This window comes from Melospiza melodia, chromosome 21 (genome assembly GCF_035770615.1).
Source record: "Melospiza melodia melodia isolate bMelMel2 chromosome 21, bMelMel2.pri, whole genome shotgun sequence".
NCBI classification, from domain to species: domain Eukaryota; kingdom Metazoa; phylum Chordata; class Aves; order Passeriformes; family Passerellidae; genus Melospiza; species Melospiza melodia.
Genome location: NC_086214.1, coordinates 9,884,170 through 9,903,939, shown reverse-complemented (window position 1 = coordinate 9,903,939; position 19,770 = coordinate 9,884,170). Strand labels below are relative to the sequence as shown.

The 19,770-nt window shown below is 53.0% G+C and overlaps 1 protein-coding gene across 3 annotated transcripts in view; it reads left to right on the top strand.

The window, feature by feature from the left end:
* The window catches only part of SMG6 (SMG6 nonsense mediated mRNA decay factor), a 108,270-nt gene that overhangs the window by 71,163 nt on the left and 17,337 nt on the right, over nucleotides 1–19,770 (top strand). The window lies entirely within an intron of this gene.

Here is a 19,770-nt window from a genome sequence, read left to right as displayed (position 1 = left end):
TGCTTCCAGGGGTTCAGCACAGATTCTTGGGAAACGGGAAATGTCCTATTCAAGAAACTCGCTGACCGTGTGTTCCTGGGGCTGGGAATAGTGGAGTGACCTAGGAAAGGAGAGGCAGACCACGTGCAGCACCTCCTTGGAGCACCCTTCACTTCCCTTGGGATTTTGCAGTGTGAAATGGCCCTGTTTCTGCTGCCCCAACACCCAGATAGCACAAACCCTGCCCACCTCTTGGCAGGACATCAGGCCCAGAGTGCACAGCTCTGGCTGTGCAGAGGTGTTGCCACAGTTTGAATGACGTCTTGGAGCCCAGACATCCTCCAGTGGAATTTGCTGATTAGTCTATAAGTGTATTGAAAGGCCTCATTAAAACACCATTAATGCTGGATCCCCTCCCAATGAGCCATCTCTTATTGCTACCCAGAGAAACTCTGAGGAAATGGAAAGGCTGCTCTGGCTGGCTGAGCTGTCCCTGGGCACGAAGCGTGGCCTGAGACAATCTTTGTGCTGCTCAGGTGTTATTGTGGTGCTTTGGATTACGAGAGGTCCCTGGGACTCAGGGTTGCATCTTTGCTTCAACTTTGCCACCTGGATATGCTGCCATTGCTTTTTTCAGACTCTTCTTTCTGGTACTAAACTCAGTCCTTGACCTGACTCTTGGCCTCTGCCTGGAGCTCAGCTTTAGAGGGAGCCTCTTTCATGGCACTGTTTTGTCTCTGCCCAACTGAAATGCTTAAATCCCATCTGAAGGCGAGGACGGCTGTGGTATCCACCAAGGCAGCTATGGGAAGGACCTCAGGAAACCCTAAAAAAGACCCAATTAATAACTCCTCATTGTTATCCTGAATAAGAAAGATCCACGTCCTGCAGAGCTTGCCAAAGAAGTGGACGGGGTGGAATGCAGGGAGTGGTCAGCCCAAATAACAGATGGGGATCTACTCTGTCTCTAAGGGAGACGGAAGGTGACCTCTGTCATTGAGCTTGGAGTCTGCTCCCCACGTTTCTGCTCCCAGCTGAGGCTTGTGTTGTTTTTGTGGATGCCAAATCCGTTTGCCAGCACTGGGCTGGGGCTGGGTGAGCTTGGAGAGCCCAGCTCCCATGGCAGGACAGAGCTGTCACCCTCAGTGCCCTCCTGCTGTCACATCCCAAACCCCAGAGAGAAGAAGACACCACCACAATCTTATTTATTGATTTTTTTTTTTTTTTCTCAAAGTCATTGAAGGCAAAGCACTTCCCAGGCATTAATGAACGTATCTCCACAACACGTTGTGACAGAAGGAAAAGCAATTTCCTCGTTAGGGATTGGCAACAGAGGTACACAGGGCTGAGGGACCAAGCTGGTCCCACAGGAAGCCTTGGCTTCAGGATGAGAACAAACCCCTGATACCCAGGATTTCAGGCCACTGCCTCAGCCCCAGGCCACCCGTGTCCCTTAGGAAGACAGGGGGGTACTAAGGGAAGGTTCATTGGGAAGCATTAAAATTCTTCCCAAACACAGACCCCACATGAGCAGCTTGACTGCTGCTGGCCTGGCTGTGTCTGTGGTGGGACATGAAAAATGTTGGATATTTAATCCAGCAGATAATTCAATCGCATTTTTCCCCATAACATATTTGCATATATTTCCTTAAACATAAGGTAGAAACCATAATTTATTTAAATTAACAAAATTTGCCAGCATTTTACATAAAGCATTTTCTCCACCATATGTAACAAATATTTGTCTATCTGTTTATATATTATGAATACTGACAACTATGGTTCTTATTTGTAGTCATTTCATTGATTTATTTTTTTAAACTTTCCCAAAACTTCATTGTGCTTGGAATAGGTAGATGCACATATAAACACAAGCTCTCAGTATGAAGACAAATGTGTTTTCTGAGGAGTTACTGCCTGCCTGCTCTGTGAGCAGCAGAACAGATTTACATTCTGGTTCCGTATTTATCTTAAGCATAAACGATGTGATGTTTATTACAGCAGCCATTATTAGGGAAGGAAGGAGATTTATATCCAGGCACAGGAAAAAAAAGGGGTTTGCTACATCTTTCCAGAGTTGTGTCACTTCACCTGGTACCTGTTCCACGTGGATTGAGGGATCTTTGCTGCATCCTTCCAGAGGTGTAACTTTACCTGCTACCTGTTCGAGCATATTGAAGGATGTTTGTTACATCCTCCCAGAGCTGTGTCACTTCACCTGGTACCTGTTCCACACATGATTGAAGGATCTTTGCTGCATCCTCCCAGAGCTGTGTCACTTCACCTGGTACCTGTTCTGTGCATATTGAAGGATGTTTGTTACATCCTCCCAGAGCTGTGTCACTTCACCTGGTACCTATTCCACACATGATTAAAGGATGTTTCTGCTGCATCCTTCCAGAGCTGTGTCACTTCACCTGACACCTCTTTTCCATGTGTGATTCCCATGGAAAAGTGTCTCTGAGCAGCTCCCCAGGGTGTGTCAGGGACGTGCCTGCTGCTGTGCATTCCTGGAGCTCACACAGTGACCTCCCAGCTGCGGTGACATGCCACATGTCTGGTGCTGAGGTCACTCCTGAAGATCATTTTTGCGCTCTTAAGTCACCCAGATGCTTCTGGAGCTTGCACCCCTTGCCAGTTTTTATTATTAGCTCCCTCTAGTACCAGTAACTTTTTTTAGTTTTAATGAGTAAAGATTTAATCAGTGGTGATCTGAGCTTTGCTGAAGCCTCGTGGATGAAATGCTCTCGTCAGTCCAGGCCGTGGGAGCTGAATTTGCTCAGCACTTGCCCATTTTCACACTCATAAATAAAATATCCATTTAGACATGAGCATCCTCACTAATTTCCCTGGGATTTGAGTTAGTGACTGTCCTGATTTGGGAAGGGAGAGATCCTCCAGGTCTCCCCATTTGGGAAGTATGGAATACCTGCTGAGCATGCCTTTGTTCCTGGGAATCTCTGGAATCTCCGACCCTTACAGCCACACTTTGCTCCACACCATCCTCCCCTTTCCAGGATAAAATCCACCACTTTGGAGAATGGTTTATTTAAATGAGTTCATTTTTATGTGGTGGGTTTTTTTTTTTTGTGCAAAATGAAACATCTTGGCATGGTGAAGTGTGAGGACAGGAGAGAATTTGCTGGAAATTCTGAGAGACTTAGCACGCGTGTGCTAATGGGATATAATTTCCACCCTGCCATGTCTCTCCTCATACAGGCTGAGGGCATGGGCTGTTCCCTCCTCGTGATGAAATCCTGGAAGCCTGATTTACATGGCTCCAGGGCAGCCTGATGAGGAAGAGGAAGCCTGGCAGCACTAACCCTCAGAGATTGCCCCATCCTGTCTTGGGCAGTGTCACCCCTTGGTGCTGGCACCTCGCTCCTCCTGGAGCTTGTTCCCTCAGGCAGGATTCCCACTTTTCAGCTCTTCCCAGATTTCACCTCGGTTTCCCCCTTTCTAATAGGAATGTTTGGCCTCTTGCACTCGGGCTCGGGGAGGAGCAGCTTGTTTCTGCAGCTGGCCTGGTGCCAGATGTCATCACTTCAGGCAGTGCCACGCTGCACATCTTCAGCAGTTTGAAATGGAGAGACAGAGAGAGACAGATAAGATCAGCAGCTTTAGGTGATGGCATTGTTTCAAATAAACCATGCATGACCCAAAGCTTCCACTTCAAATGGGGAATGAAATTGCTTCATCCTTTGACAGCTTGCTCCATGAAAGAAATTTATCTTCACTTAATTGCTTTAGATCCCAAGAGGCTGTGTACAGTAATTTCTAGGAGATAATTATATCAAATTAAAAAAAAAAACTATGTGACTATCCGGCTGCTGAGCATGAATGCAGTGGCCAGAGAAGAGAGCAGGGAGGAAGGAGGCACCACAGCTGAGCCCTGCTCCAGGATCCTTCTCCTCATGGTCCACAGGCACTTGGAGAGCCCAGGAGAGTCTGCCTGCAATGCATTGTGAGCTTTGAGCAGAGCAGCCAGCTTGGAGCTGGGAATTGTGCTCTCCCAGAGCATCTTGAGGAGCAGGGAAGCCTTGGCAGGGATGTTGTCACCCCTGCCTTGTCCCCTGTGCTCAGGACACCTCTCCAGGAGAGCTTGGCAGTGCCTCCATCCGGTTCGTTCTCCCGTGTGGATGTATAGTAGAGCTGAGGAACAAGAAAGCTTGTTGATTTAAAAACATGTATATTTAGAAGCAGAGTGTAAACTTCCTGCCCAGGCTGGGATTGGATTCTTGACTATGTTTGAGTTTCCAGTTTTCATTTCCTTTGCCCTCATACTTAACATTGTGTATCTCCCAGAGTGTGCCCCAGACTAATCTCTCTCTCTAACCCTCCCTTGCCCTGCATTTTTCTGCCATTATTTGCACATCAGTTCCAACTCTTCCAGGAAGCAGCATATCTCCTGATTGTCACTCTGTGCCACGGCTTAGCCTGGGCTCCTGCAGGTCTCCTGTGTCCCTCTGGAAGTGACCTCAGACCCCAGCCAGCAGCAGATCCAAGCTGGGGACAGCAGCAGGGACAGAACTGCTGGCAGTTGCCATCCCTCAGAGAAAGATGAGCTCTTGGCACGGGTTTGAAATCCTGAAGGGACACTCATTCCTCTTGTTAGCTCATGGGAAACAGTCACTGACCAGTCCCAGCAGGGGTAAATCCATCCTCTAAGTCTTCTCTTTCTCTCCTTCACATCAGGCTTCACGCCCTCCCTGCCTGCTCCTTGTGACAGCTCCTGCCCTGCCATTGCCTTTCCAGCCCATATCCTGGGGACAAAGGGAAAGTTGTTCCCCCCAGGGCTGTGACAATTTTTGTGTGTGATCCTGCGTGGGCTTTGAAAGGGTTGACAACAATCCTGAGCCAGAAGTGAGCTCCTCCCCAAGCCCTGTGATGTGCAGGCTGGTTTTTTGAAGTGTGCTGCTGCTTCAGCTGTTCCCAGGAAGTCTGCAGGGGGAACCGTGTTTGTGCTAACGAGGTAAAGTCCCCTTGTGTTTCTGGAGGGGATCTGCTCAATGGGCTCTTTGATGTCATCTCAGTTTTTGGACTTACATCAAGTAAATCTGAAAAAAGAAAAGAAATGTTTTGGCTTAGCCCAGAACATTTGCACCTGAGCAAGATGACCTGTGGCTGTGCTGAAATCTGTGGCCACCAGTAGAGCTGTGGCCTGGAGCAGGGATTTGGAGGCTTCTGCTCCCAGAAGCTGCCTGGGTTATCTTGAGTAGTGAGAGAGTTGACACATGTGAAAAAGCTCCTCAAACATAGCACTGTCCCCCTGTGCTGATCAAGGTGCTGCTGATGGTCAATTTTGTACCACCCTGGGTGCAGAAAAACTGAGTAGTTCAGGCCATTTGTGCCACACTGAACAGCCTCTGCTATCTTTCCTTGTGGCTCTAGAGCCCTGAGAAATGTTATGTTGGGATGACTGCCCCTAAATATCCTCAGATTTCATGTGTTGTCTCCTAGTTCAGACCTCACAGTGCTGCCATGAGGTTTATAATGAATCATGGGAGTATTCAGTTGCAGAGGGCTTGGAACTTTAAGGTCCCTTCCAACCCAAACCATTCTGAGATTCTTGGTCCTGGCTGCCCAAGCCCAGCTCCCTGACAGGTCACACATCCTAATCTTCAATTCTAGCTTGTTTCTAGCTTGTTGTTACATTTTTTTTTATTTTTTTTTTTGTATGAGATGTCCTGACAAAGCTCAACACATCACAATGGGTAGCAGCTTCCAGTGCTCTCCCTGACAGCCTCTGCAGCCCAAGTGGCCTTTGTCCCTTTGTGTCCTCTTTCTGGGAATGGCAGAAACTGGCAGGAAAGCAGTTAGGAAATGGAATATCCAAGGAGTTTGGAAATGGAGTATCCAAGGATCTTATCTGGCTGGGAGCTGCTGCTCACAGCAAAGTTGACATTTTTGTTTTAGAGGCCACAAGTGAAGGAGTTAATGATGATCCCAGATGGCTTCAGACTTTGCCTCTTGCCACCCCTTCCTGTTCCCCCAGGATTTCAGATGGTGGCGGGAGATGAAGCAAAATTCTGGAGTTTATTGTAAAGTTCATCCCTCTCCCTAAATCATGCTGGAACTTGTGTGTGCTGTGTTGGCAGCTTCAATGGGATGCTACCTGGTAATTAATTAGTTGTCAAGAGACAGCCCAGAGCTTCCAAGCCTTTATATCCTTGCTAATAGAAATTGCTCTGATTACATTTTCCCCCTTGGCTGGAGGGATGAGGAGCAGGAGTGATGGTCCAGGGGCAGCTGGAGCACGCCTGCCTGGCCCTTGCTGGGGCTGCTGTGAGCGTGCTAGCACATGCTTCCATCAGCACAGCCCCTGAGGGAGCCCGCTGCTGAGCCAGGGCTCTGCCAGCCTGCTCTGCTCACGTTTCTGTTTCCCCTGCCTCTGCAGGTGAGCCCTGCCACAATTCCCCTTCAGCTGCTCCTCAGGGTCTTCCCTTGGCATCTCCGTTCCCTTCCCCTGCCCAGGCAGAGGTGCTTTGCATGTGCTTTTAGAGCCTTTTTTCTGGGCTCAGCTTAGAGAGACATTCAGTGTCTACAGAGGTTCCTCACTTCTGTTTCCTTTTCACTTTTATCTCCATGTTTCTACAGTTGGTTTTCAGCAGATTTAGGGTTTTTTGTAGTGTATGATCAGGGAGCGAGAGGTTCCTGGACTTTGGGCTCAGCCAAGCAAGGCACTGGTCCTAAGCTGGGTTTGCCTTACCCAGTGGTTTGTTAAAGAATAATTTCCATTTTTGTACACTAGTTTATGTTTTTCCTGTATTTTTTGCAGAGATTCTCTGCTAACAGCTGACAGTTCCTATTCTCTTCCTCTCTGGCCAGTGTCTGTGTGTCCCCTAGCAGCCTGACACCTTGAGCAGCCTCAAAATTAGAATATTAAGAGCTGAACCCTTCTCCTGCTCTCTGGCAAGTGTCTGTGTGTCCCTAACCTTGAGCAGCCTCAAAATTAGAATATTTGGAGCTGAACTCCATCATCCATCCTCGTGCTTCTTTGGTCAGCACCTCCACCTTGGGGGCAGCAATCCCAGCTCTTTGGGAGGTGTCACTCATTGCTCTGCAGCAGGTCACAGTCATTTTCTGCCTCAATTATCAAACCTTCCCGTGGCTCCAGGGAGCAGCTGCCTGGGCAGGAGCTGGGAGAGGATCAGCCCAGCCCTTCTGGCAAGTGCAGAGCCCAGCCCACGGGTGCTGCAGCTCATTTAATGCAGCCTTGGCCGGGTTTTGGGGTATCCCTGGTGGGCTGCAGTGGGGTTTGGATAGCCCAGTCCTGCTCAGCACAGCCTGTCCGAGTTCCTAAACAGCCCCCAGCTACCTTAGCAAGCTTAGGTGATATCAGCTCTAGTGATTATCAGCTCATTTGTGATTGCAGCTCTTTGCTTGCTAAGTGCCTTAAGGAGATGCAGGGAGAGAGAGGAGAAGGCTGTGTGAGGTTCCACAGGAGTCTTTGTTGAATCAGGGACAACTCTTCTGCCAAGCTGGGCAAAAGTAGGGGTTTTTTAGGGTACAGAGGTTTTAGGAATTGTCCAATAGTAGGGGTCATGGGGAATGTGACCTGTACAGAGAGATAAGCAAGGATCCGAAGGCAGAAAAAAGGGTTTCTATGGTCCAGTTATCATGACTCAGCATTTCCTACCTTAGGCTGCTGAACACCATGGAAGCACTGCAGGTCCTGGAGCCTGCTGCACTCCTCGGAGCCTGCCTGCTGCCCTGGGGAGCAGCTGAGGCCTGGCTGATCCCAGGAAGGCTCCCTGGAAGGCCGGGGTGCAGCGTGGCTCTGCCGGATGCTCTCACGCCTGCCCGGGGCTGTGCCTTCCCTTCCCAGCCCCGGGGAGCCCCACCTGCCCCTGCTGCCTCTGCAGACACATGGTGCCTTGTCTTTGTGTTTGCTTTAGTGTGGGAGGGCTCCACGCTGAACTCCTGGAGCTTTTAAGCTATTGTTAGTGCCGGGCAGCTTTACAGGCACGGCCCCAGCCCTAACAAAGGCAATTAGGATGCTATTCTGTTGGAGCTTTGGGGATGAGAGATTTCTAGTGTCTGGAAGGAGCAGTCTGGAAAGGGCATAATCTAATGCAGAAGATGAAGACAAAGGCATTTTGGAGGCTGGATGTGGGGGAAATGGGGGCATGAGATGCTCAGAGGGCAGGATTGGGGATGCAGGAGCCCAGCAGCTCAGGGTGCAAGGGTGGAGTGAGCAGGAATAATAAGAGATGCTGCTCTGGGCAGGTACAGGGAGGTTTTTCTGCAGGATTGGGGGTGCAAGGGTGGAGTGAGCAGGAGTAACAGAGATGCTTCTTTGGGCAGGTACAGGGAGGTGTTTCAGCTGGGGTGGGGTGAAGGGGGAAGGCAAAGAGTTGGGTGCTCTGTCCTTGGGCAGGAAATGATGGTTCTGGTGAGAAAAGTGTGGGGTGGAAAAAGCCCCAAGGTGTGACAACGACTAGAGTGTCACCCTGCAGAGTAGTGAGCAAAGGAGACGGAGGTGACAGCTGGGACAGGAGTGTCACAGGGCCGTCAGGTGACCTTGGAGGTGGCACAGGAGGGCTGGGGGAGCAGCAGAGGGTCACAAGGGCCAGCAGCAGCATGTGGCTTGGTGCGATTCACCCGGGGCGAGTCAGGAGGCCGTTCCCAGTCACAGGGCTCGAGTTGCATTTCTTGCTGCTGGCTCCTTCCCCGCTTGGCTTTTCCAGCATCTGATCTGAGTGTTTGTTTGCTTCCAGTGATTTCAGTTGTTTTCTATTTTAGCTCCTGACCCCGAGTGCCTGGGCTGGGGCGGGCAGGCACCGTTTGAAAGCCGCCACTTGGCGGCAATAACTGTTCGAGCCGCGGAGCAGCACCCATCTAACCCCTCTTTTCACACACTCGGAGCTTCCCAAACATTAACCTTTGGATTAAAATTTTCCATGCTTGGTCTCTCCCCAGATGTGATGTCTGAGCTTTGGTTTGGGTTCATGTTTTTCCTGTTTGCTGGATTCGTATTATGGGAGAATGAAAGAAATACTTTTCCCATTTACAAAAAAAAAAAAAAAAATTATAGTCTTCATTTATTTGGGCTTGGTTTTTTTTTTTTTTTTTTTCATTCGGGGATTCACCAAAAATGGTTGAAGTTTGAAACTGAAAATAATTAGTTTGGCTGCAGCAGGCTGTTGTCACAGCAGTCAGGGAAGTGCCACGGCTCCAGGTGTGTGACACTGTGGGTACCACCAGCACAGCCCACTCCAGGTACATGCAGGCACTGCCAGCAGAGCCAGGAGAGCCTTGCTGTGAGTCAGCCTGAGTAACTCCAGATCTGCAAGAGGGCGTCTGGCTTTTTGTTTTTTAGAAAAGAGGGGAAAAAAAAGTTGTTTTTCAGGCTGCACATGCAGGCTGCTGATGCCGGGGCTGCGCAGGCTCCTGGGCTGGGTGAGTCAGGCACAGGGCTCATCCCCTGCTCCTGCTGCAGCTCATGGCACAGGGCTCATCCCCATTCCCAGTCTCCTGCTCCCACTGCAGCTCATGGCACAGGGCTCATCCCCTGCTCCCACTGCAGCTCATGGCACAGGGCTCATCACTGTTCCTGTCCCCTGCTCCTGCAGCAGCTCATGGCACAGACACGAGATGACACACTGGGGACACAGCCGTGTCCTTGCCCCTGTGGCTCAGCTCCTGCCCCAAGCCCCCTGTGCAGCGTGGCTGTCACTGCCCTCCTTTCACCTGATACCACCAAGGGGCTGCACTGTTCCTTGTCCTGAAGCCAGACACTCAGATCCCACTCTTTGACACCGTCTTCTCCACCTTGGACAATGCTCTGCGTTTCCCTGCGTTGATTTTTTATTTTATTTTTTGCTGGCTGCTGCACCCTTCCTTTGTGCTCCAAGTCTGCTCGCTGCTCATCGGGTGGGGACCTGTGCTGCTCACACCAGCACTTGTAATGTCTGGCCTGCAGCTCTGCCAGAGGCCAGAATTGGCTCTGGGTGCACGGCTGGATCGCGAGGACGGTGTTAGATGGAGGGTGGAGTGAGTGAATACCCCTCTCTTCCTACTGTGCTTTCAGGAAATGTCTCTAATGCAGCTGTAAGTGTGAATGAAGTCAAAAGTATGGATTGGTGCCCCTGCTCCAGCCCACCCCACTTGTCGGGGCCCATCCAGAGTCCCCACCCTATTGTTCTGCTGCAGCTCCTCTGTTTCGGGGCAGGGGCCCTGCTCTGCACTCAGCATCCCACTCCCGAGAGGAGGAGCTCTCCTGAAAACAAAGACACAGCGAATAGCTTTCCTTTCCCCACGAGCCAACGTTCCAATTCCTCCTTCCCTTCCCTAGGTGTGTTTGCAGTTCTTGGCCCAGCTGGAAGCGAGCAACTGCAAGGCTCAGGCCATTAATCATTTGCCAGAAAAGCTGAGTATTGGGTATAAGTAGCAGAGCTGTGCTTGCTGCTTCCTTAAAGCAGAGCAGGATCTGCATGGGCCAGTGCTGCAAATCACCTCTCTGCTAGGCTAAGGGAGCCTGTCCTGCTTGGAGCAGCCCCTCCTGGAAGAGGACACGGGCTCTCAGGCACAGGAACGTCATCGGGAGTCCCCTAAGTGGCAGCATTTCACTGTAAAGCAAAACAGAGCGTTTGTCCCTCCCTGAAGTGGCTGCTGGAAGTGGTGTGAGCCTCTTCCCGCCCTGCCCCAGCCCGGAGCGTGCTGCCAGCGCGGTTCTTGCGGCGGGGGGGAAATGCCAGTGTTGGGAACATCTCTGGGGCTGTGGTGTGTCCCAGCCAGCCGAGCTGTGGTGGCATTTTTCTGGTGTTATTCCATTGCCTGCCAGCCATAGTGGCATTTTTCTGGTGTTATTCCACTGCCTGCTCTATCCCCACCCTCTGTTTTCAAGGGAATTCGACGCTGGCCCCGACGGAGCAGCCGGAGGAGCTCCTCCCTGCACATGGCAGCCCCGTGAGCTGCCCTCGCACCAGGGCTTTGTTAGTTCAAAGCAAAGCTGCTTCTCCTTCCCCTTGCAAAGCTGAGAGAGGCAGAGTGCCCTGAGCTTCCCAGCAGCATCCAGGGCTGGTGGGGCGTGCGAGCAGCATCAGGGCAGCTCGGCACTGACGTTGCTCTGTCTGGTTTTTGGTTTGTGGAGCAGAGGTTTCTCATCCCATGGCTCTGACTCAGGTATCTGTTTCCTCTGATGTGGGCAGTCATCGCTGGAGCTTTTGCCCTGGGCACACTGTTGTTTTGTGTCCCTAAAGGGTGGTGGGAGTTGTGGGAGAGCTCCCCAAGTGCTGCCACAGCTGGACGGTGCTGTGGATCGCTGGGGTGGGAAAAGCAGAATTGCAGGAGCAGCATCTCTGTGTTTCTAAAGTTCCCCTAAAACTGGTGGGATGAGCATCCAGTTTATGTCTTAGACTGAAAAGTGTGAAGGAAATGAAATACACACACACCTTGACTCAAGGCAATGCACTTTAACTCAGATTTTGGGCTGTTGCTGGGTGTCAGCTCAAGGACCCTCAGCTCTCTGCTCCACATCCAGCTCCCCGTAAGAGCAACACCAAATTCCTTTGGCACTGGATGCTTAGGAGGGATCTTTTGTGGTATTTCTTTGGCTGCATTTTCCTGGCCAAACAGCCCTGCCTGAATTCAATACCGTTGTGCCACTGGCACTAACCACTCTGACCAGTTTACCTAGAGAGGGGTCCCAGTTCAGCAGGTTGGGATTATCACCCGCTGAGAATTGCTGGTGTTTGAGGAAGTGAAAACCCTCTGGGGAGGCTGCGAGCAGTGGCCAGGTGGGAGCTTTGCTGCTTTAGGAGGTTTTAGTGGTTCTCATTAAAACAGTCTCCTGTAGACTCAGTTTCCTAAAAGAAGAGGAGAAAATTCCAAACGCTTTCATCCCAGTTCAAGTATCCACCAGGGCAGGGAACTGTGGAAGTTACGGTGGGATCTCAGATGACATTCTCTGGAAAGAAAACTTAATAGAGTGCAAGTATGAAATGCTCAGGCCAGAGCAGCTGTGCCCTCTGCAAGGGCTTGGCCAGACCCCTCCCTTGCCTGTGCTGGGTAAGGAAGAGCAGAGAGGGGGAAATCAGGGGTCTGCTGGAGGAGCCCCTCTGCTTTGGAAGCCTTTGGCACCTCCGTGAGATATTTAAATGACAGACAGACATATAGGGATCTGTAAATACTCATTTGGTGCCAACTAAACCACAAAGAAGATACAGCATTTGTGGTCCAAGGAAGTTTAAATATTTGTGGTCAAACTTAAAATTCGACATAAAACTCTCATCTGCAGTGGAAGGCAGCCAGGAACTGCATGGAGAACGTATAAGCTGTGTAAACTCACAGAAATGGCTTCCCAGCCAGCTCTGCCAGGACCAGGCAGAATATTCCAGCTCTTGCCTCTCTGCCTGAAGCAGAGGTGACACAGGAAGGGCAGAAGGTGGATTGGGCAGGTGGGGGCTGTCAGGGTGAGCTCTGGTTTGCACCTTTTTTTTTTGCTATTTTTATTTTGTAGATTGCCAGCCCTGCTTCCCCGTTCCTGTGCTGTCATGCTTTTCCTTCCACCACCCAACTTCCCACTGTCACAGCACTCTGTGACACTGCTGCTTTGTCCTATGGGACAGGAATCTCTCAGTTACCCAGTGGGTGAAATCCTGGGGCACTTTCTCATTGTCTCCATGGGCAATCCTTGGGAAAGAGTTTGTGCTGCTGGTGAATCTTGAGGGTTTCCTCTTGTGAGCCCCCAGCAGGGCCAGCTCCAGAGACACATTCCGGAGCAGGGAGGGTGCCAGATAACCACAGCAGTGTCCCCACAGCACAGGGCAGCCTGCACTGGGCTCCTGCCCTTTTTTTCCCCCTCCACATATCCTGCAGAAAGGGCTCTGTCTCAGGGCACTGTCGCAAGAGCTCCCTGAGATTTGCAATCGAGATGTTGGATTGAACATTCATCAGCCGCATTTCCCAAATTCCAGGAGAGACAGATCCCAGTCCTGGCACAGCAACACAGTCTCTGGTCACCAGCGTGGCCCCACAGGCAGATGTACCCAAAAAAAACCCGGGGTGGAGAGGTGTGGGGGTGGCCCTGCCTTGTCCCCAGCACCAGTGTCCTCTGATGGTGGCCTCAGAGGAAGGGCAGCGTGCGGCTGCTGAGAGCAGAGCTGTCGCCTTTCCCTTACTAAGCAATCCTCCCTTCCTCCACCGAAGAGCCTGCTAACCACTTTCTTATCTGTCTGAACTCTGCAAAACAATCTCTGGCAAGGCAGGCATCCTCCGAAATGGCAGAGGAAATAAATTCCCCCAGTCCCCGAAAAGGAAAAGACCGGAGGCTCCTGCGGCAGGCAGGGAGAGCAGCCCGTGCCCTGGGAGAGCTGTCAGTGGTGCCATGTTGGCTTTGCTGAGGATAAGGAGCTTGCCTTCCTCCTTCCCCAGCCTGGGACCACGGGCTAGGGGCAGGATTTCAGGGATTTGTCTTCCCTGGTTTGTGTTCCAGTAGGATTTGCAAGGGAGAAGCAGAGCAGGCTCCTTTGGACTTGGTTTTTCTCATGGCCTGACTTTTTCTCTTTCTTTTCCTTGGGAAGCTTGGGATGTGCTGGGAGACAGGAAGGCACTGAGGTGGCTGTAACGGGGAGTCCCTGTGTGTGAGTCACCGTCTCTCTCACAGCTGTGATTTTTCAGCCCCTCGTTCACATGACAGAAAATTTAAATGTGTGGTCCTGTGCTCAAGGCTTCACCTTGAAGAGCAGAAATGCCCTGGATGTGTCACTGCTGTGGGGATCAGCACATGTGCTCATGGTGGGTGGATGCAAATTCTTTCTCCAGTGAAAATTCCTGCAGAAATTCCTGCAGTGTCTTACTGGAGGCACCATTTTGCTCTGTGGAGGAGCCCACAGCCTCTGCTGAGCTGTTGGCACCAATGCCTGAGGACACGAGGAGAATCAGACACTCACAAACCAGATGAGACATCCCCATTACTCACTGGAAGGTTCCTGCATCCTGTCATCTTCTCAGGGACTGCTCTGGTGGGGGTAAAATCAAACAAGCTGAGGAGCCACCTCCTGCCTACAAGGTGTCAGATGCAGCCTGCAGCCAACTGCTCCATGCTGCAAATGCTGCTGCTCCCTGCATCTGACGGTGAAGTTCTTTAGCACATTTAACAGGTGAGTAAGACATTAGGGCAAGTCTTTCCAAGCATCAGTGGAAGCCAAAAGCTTGGTTTGGAATCCAGCAGGAACTTTCCTCTCCAGGCTGTGTAGCTCCAGGGAAGGAGTTGGTCCTGGGCTGGGCTGTGTCAGCTCTCCAGGCCATCCTGGGCACAGGAACCTGAGGTGGATCTGGAGGATGGTTTTTCATCTGGAACATCTGCTTTGGCTTTGGTGTGACTCTTCCACAAAATTAACTAAAGGTTCCTGCAGGACCCTCAGAGGTATTTTGGCTCCAAGCCCCAGAGCTGCTCACAGCTTCCCCTCTGTCCTACACCCTGATGTCCTACAGCTGCCAGCAGTGACAGGTACCAAAACCTTGGCAGGAATCTGGGCAGGCTGCTCAGGGCTTCTTGTGGTCCCTGATCCCCAAAACTGGGTGACTCAGCTCAGCTCCATCCCTTTGCACCTTTATGTCACCCATGTGTATTCTCTGCATCACTGCTCTGGATGAGGCAAGCCCAGCAAGCCCTGGGGATGGTGGGCAGCTGGCTCCCTTTCCATGCTGCTTTCCAGCTTTAAAGGCCAGTCCTGGCTGAGCTGAGTGGCCTTTAAAGCTGGAAAGACGGAGGTGTTTGCCAGGCCAGAGCACATCTGCTGTGATGACTCGTCTGAGACTGTGTGTGCCCCAGTGCAGGGGCTGGAGCTGTGCCTGGGTGAGGCTCAGCATGCTGGGAGAGAGTTTGGGATGAGACATGGCCACACTCTCTCTTTGGAGAGTGGTTCTCCAGCTGTGGCCACGGGGAAGAGCGACTGGAATGGTTCTTCTCTGTCTTCCTTGGGTGTTTTCTTGTGCTCCTCTCTGTGGTGGAGCATCTGGCAGGGATGTGGCAGATCCTTTCCCCAGATGTGCTCTCTGCTTGGTGCACGGGATCCAGCAGTGAGATCCATCCAAGCCAGAGGTGCCTTGGTTTGGTCCCTGCTGTGGCTCTCTGGGGTCACCCACAGTCCCCCGAGCCTGCCTGTGGGGTTAGTTAAAATTCAGAGTTTCTCTGAGAGACCTGTGCCTGCAGGCAGCTCTCAGCTGCCGAAACCAGGGTTACACCCAGCTGTGAGTGCCTCTGCCCAGCTGCTTTGGACACCTTGGGCCTCCCTGCCCAGGACCCAAACCCCTCCAGGCTGTGTTTGGGGCTCCTCGGGTGGGGAACGAGCCCAGGGGAGTTGGGCTGTGATGAGTGCAGGCCTGAACCCAGCCCAGCTTCTGTGCAAGCCTGTGAGATTAAAACCCAGAAGGGATGAGACCAGAGGAGGCAGGCGCTTTCCTTTGTGCTCCTCCTCCAAGCTGGCTCTCCGGGGATGGGAGGAGGCAGCCCAGGGCACAGGGAGACACTGAGCCATGGCCTGCCTGGATGTTTTGCAGGGTCAGTGCAAACGTTTCAGCTGGGCAGGGCAGTCCCTGCGTGGTTTAGATTGTTTGGGGCTCACTTGGTCTCAGCATCGTTCAGCTACTTCAGCTAAGACATGTTTAAAATGATGTGGCAAAAACAGTGTTATCCCCACTCTGGATCGTGCTGGAGCTTGGCTCTGAGTCCCTGTCCTATCCCGTTCCCATCTCCCGATCTGGGATGGGATCTCTCCATGCTATGACTCAAACTTCTCATGTCCTTTTCCCCTTCTGAATCCAGCTGTCAGGATGTGCTGGTGTCTCCCCCTCTCACACAGGAATGCAGAGCCGGCAATGGCAGCCTGTCCTCTGAGCAATCGCTTCTCCAGGGCTGCTGCCTCCTGTTTTGCCGAGGGAGAAGCTGCCAGGATCCCTGCACACACAGGGCAGCAGTGGGGACCGTGTCCCCCCGGGATGGGGCAGGTCCCCATGGCTGAGCAGGGCTCCCCTGGCCAGCTGGCTGGGCTGCCGGAGGCTCTTTGGACTTAGCTGAAGGAATCTCTGCATTCCTGCCTCCCAGTTGTTTGCTCTTTAGGACGCTGTGTAAAATTAACAAGTTGTAAAAGTTGATTGAAGGCGGCGGAGGGTGTGACAGGGATTTTGGGAGCCGCGGGAGGGAGAGCGGCGTGCGGAGCAGCGGGGCCGGCCCGGGGGCAGAGGCTGCTCTGACCCAAAGCGAGAGCCAGGGCTGGTTTCTGGTGCTGTCACCAGCACCAGGTGCAGGTGTCCCCTTAGGCACAGAGCTCTCAGAGCAAGCCCTTCCCTCCCCTTAAATCTTCTGGAGGACATGTGGTGCTGTGCTGTGGAGTCCTATGCTCTTTCTCTTCTGCCTGTTTTATCAGTGGGGGGAAATGCAGCTGAGACCATAGAGGGGATCAGCTTCATTAGATCTGGGATGCCCTGGTTGGAGTGGAGAACCTCACTGACTGCTGGCAGGAGGTGACACTCGTGAGGTCCTGGTGGCACTGGCACTGCAGAGTGGCTTTGAGAACACAACAGCTGGTACAGTTAACGCTGCAGCCCTGTGGGTCTCAACAGGCAGTCAGTGCGTGTTAATGTGTGTCCCGCTGTGTCTTACTCAATGATCAGTATGTTAATGTGTGACCCACGAATTAGCAGTCGGCTAATGAGCCTCGGCAGCGTGGCCAAGCAGCAGTGGGTGGCTGGTGCTGGAGCTGGGGGTGAGCGTGTCGGATGGAGCAGGAGGTTGGGAACGTGTCCCCTCCAGCCCCGGTGGCAATCAGGGCAGCCAGAGCCGCCTCTGTCCCACGCCTGGCCCGCAGCCACGTGTCCCCGAGAGGCACCGCGGTGGCGAGGGGCTCTGGGCTGGCTCTGGGGAACTGAGCCCGGGTCACGGACGGGGGCACCAGACCACTTCAGCAATTCTCGTTTTCGGTTTTCCTTTGAGAGCGGCTGCGTTCGTGTCAGGCCTATTTTCATACCCAGCAGTGACTCGGAGCCAGGCTTTCGGTTCCTGCTGCCGCCCTGCTCGGAGGGGGAAGGGCTCTATTCCCCACTGGGGCTGAGGTGTGTGCTGCCACATCACCAGAGACATCCCCACCGTGCCATTTCCCACTGCCATTCCTCCGGGAAAGCCGGGCACAGCTCCTGCTGTCCCCACCACACCCCGCTGGCATTGCCACCTGTGCTGGGCGAGCACCATCGTGGTGATCCCGGCGCTGCCGCTCACATTTCCACCCTGAAACAGGAAGTTTGTGCCCCGGGCGGGTTGCTGGGCGGCACGCAAGGTCCCTGCCCGTGTCCCTGGGTGCCAGTCACGGGTCACTTCTTTCCCAGCCTGGGCTCTGCCGCGTCCTCCCCGGGCAGGGCTGCACGTGGGGACGGGGATGTGCAGAGCATTTGCTCCTTCCCTGTTTTTCATTCATGTGGGCTGGAAAAATGTGTTCATGAGACAAGTTGCTGTGGCATTATGTCATGGGCCTTTTGGTTGGGCTCTTTTCCCCCTGCAGCAGATGAGCTGGATTTAAGCATGTGCTGTGCTGGCTTGGCAGGAAATCTGGTGTTTCCTACTGGTTTCTTCTTCAGGGGAGGAAGGAGTGATCCCACCTGCCCTTGTCCCCAGCCAGGGGTGAGGGGAGCTCTTCTGAGTTTTGCCCAATCATTCCTGATCCAAGAGGCTCAGGTTTAAGCCTTTGTGGAGCAATGGCTGCACTGCAGCTGTGTCAGCACTCAGCCCCTCCTGAAAACCTCATGGATGTGACTTTTATTTCTAGAGATGTCTTGAGAAATCCCTCAGGAATGGGGTCAGGATGGGGCACCATCTCTTCCCCACCTATACAAGCAGTTCCTGCATCCCCTTCCACACTCCTGCTGTTCTTGGCCACATCCTGGCATCCTCTGGCACGTGGCTGGTGGTGGTGGGCACTCTGCTTGCCCAGCAGCCTGGGCACAACAGAACTGCAGATACCCAGCATGGAAAATCCCTGGGCAGAAGTTATCCCGTGTGAATCAGGCTGGGTCTCCGTGGCATTAGCCCATGGAGCTGGGGGTGAAGCCAGTGGTGAGGCTTCCACCACTTCCCTCAGCTGCAGCCCAGAGCTCTCAGGAACTCTCAGGAGGGATGTTTCCCATGACAGCCATTCCCACTTCGCTCGTGTTCCCTTTCCTTTGGACTTTCCCCTGCACACAATCGTTCCTAAAGGAGAGCCAGGAGGTTGGGAATGTTCCTGTGGTGACACTTGCAGGGATTGCTCCTGGCTGGATGTCACAAGCAGCAAAAGGCTGTCCTGGGAAAGAGGGTCCCCAGCAGCTCCTGGAGCTGCTGAGCTGGTGTTACCTTGTTCTTTGCCCACCTCAGTACCACAGCACACATTTTATAGCTGCAGAATCAGTGGTTATGAATCTGTTGATCCCCAAAATACTAATTCCTGTGATCACCCTGCTCACACCACCTCCCTGCAGCAGCAGCTGCCTCTGTGGGGAGGACAGGGCTTCTCCTGCCATGCAGGTACAGGGGGACAGGAGGATTTCAGAGGGACACCTACCAAGAGAGGCAACCCCAGGTGCACGAGGGTGCCTCGCTCCGGCAGCAGCCGAGGTGGAAGGTTGGAGGTCAGAGCAGGGTCAGGTTTTTGACACGCACGGCAGAGACAGAGTGGTTAAAATTAGCCTCAGAGAGGAAACTGGCAGTGCTGTGGAAGAGCAGAAGTTTCCTCTCACGGCAGCCTGGTGCAGCGGGGCCAGTGCCACTGCCAGCCCTGGCTCACCGAGGCACCAGTGGGAACAAGGCGATGTCCAGCACCTGGCCTGGCATCACATGGTGTGTGTCTGGCTGTGAGGCACCCGGCCCTCTCCCCAGCATCCAAATCCCGGTCCTGGCAGCCTGCAGAGACCCTTTTGGGATGGGGGTCTCTGAGACTGCTTTGGTCTACGAGCACAGCAAGCCCAGGGTGGTTTGGGGGCAGGGGAAACTCAGGCGTCAGCACAGGCTTTGTGTCTATAGTGTGTAGCGCTTTTAATCTCCTTTGCTGACTTTCTCCCTGTAAATCTGCAGCTCCCTGGGGGTGACACCAGTCAGCAGGAAGCACCAGGAGAGAGCTGTGCAGGTGCAGAGCCCTGCTGCAAGGGGACAAGGCTGAGCCAAGGCCAGGCGTGGCAGAGGTGCCGGCTGAGGCTGTGCCGCGTGGGACAGGGCTGCGGAGGCACCGGGCTCCCGTGCTCTGGAAACTCCATTTGAGAGCCTCATAAATTGGATAATTACCCAAGCTATTGAGTTTCCTTCAGGCCAGATCCGTCCCAGCCTCCCCAGCAGGGCTCCCCAGTTGGTCTGTGAGATGGGCCTGTGGGACGGGGTCGGGCTGGAGGTGAGATGGAGCTCAGGTTTTCTCAAATGTCCCCACCCTCTCACCCTCACACCTGCATCCCTCCACAGCTCTTAGGGGGGAAATCCAGCAATGAAGCCAAAAGGAAGCAGAGGGATAGGCCACATCATTGATCTCTCATGGTTCAGCAGGATTTTCCTTCATTTGCTGGGGCTGGGCAGGGGGCTGGCTGTGCCCTGGGAGTCCTGCAGCCCTGGAGTGCTCAGAGGAAGCAGGACAGGATTGGTGCTGAATGTCCTGACTTTGCCTGCCTCCTTTTCCCTGGGGACTCCAAAGCAAGGCAAACCCTTCCAGCCACGTTTAGAAATGGGGCACCCCTCACATCCCAGTGGTGCTGCCTGCATCCCACTGGGCCTTCTATCCCCAGCATTTCCCCCTGGTCGTTACTCATCCGCTCCCCTTTGCACTGACTTTGTTT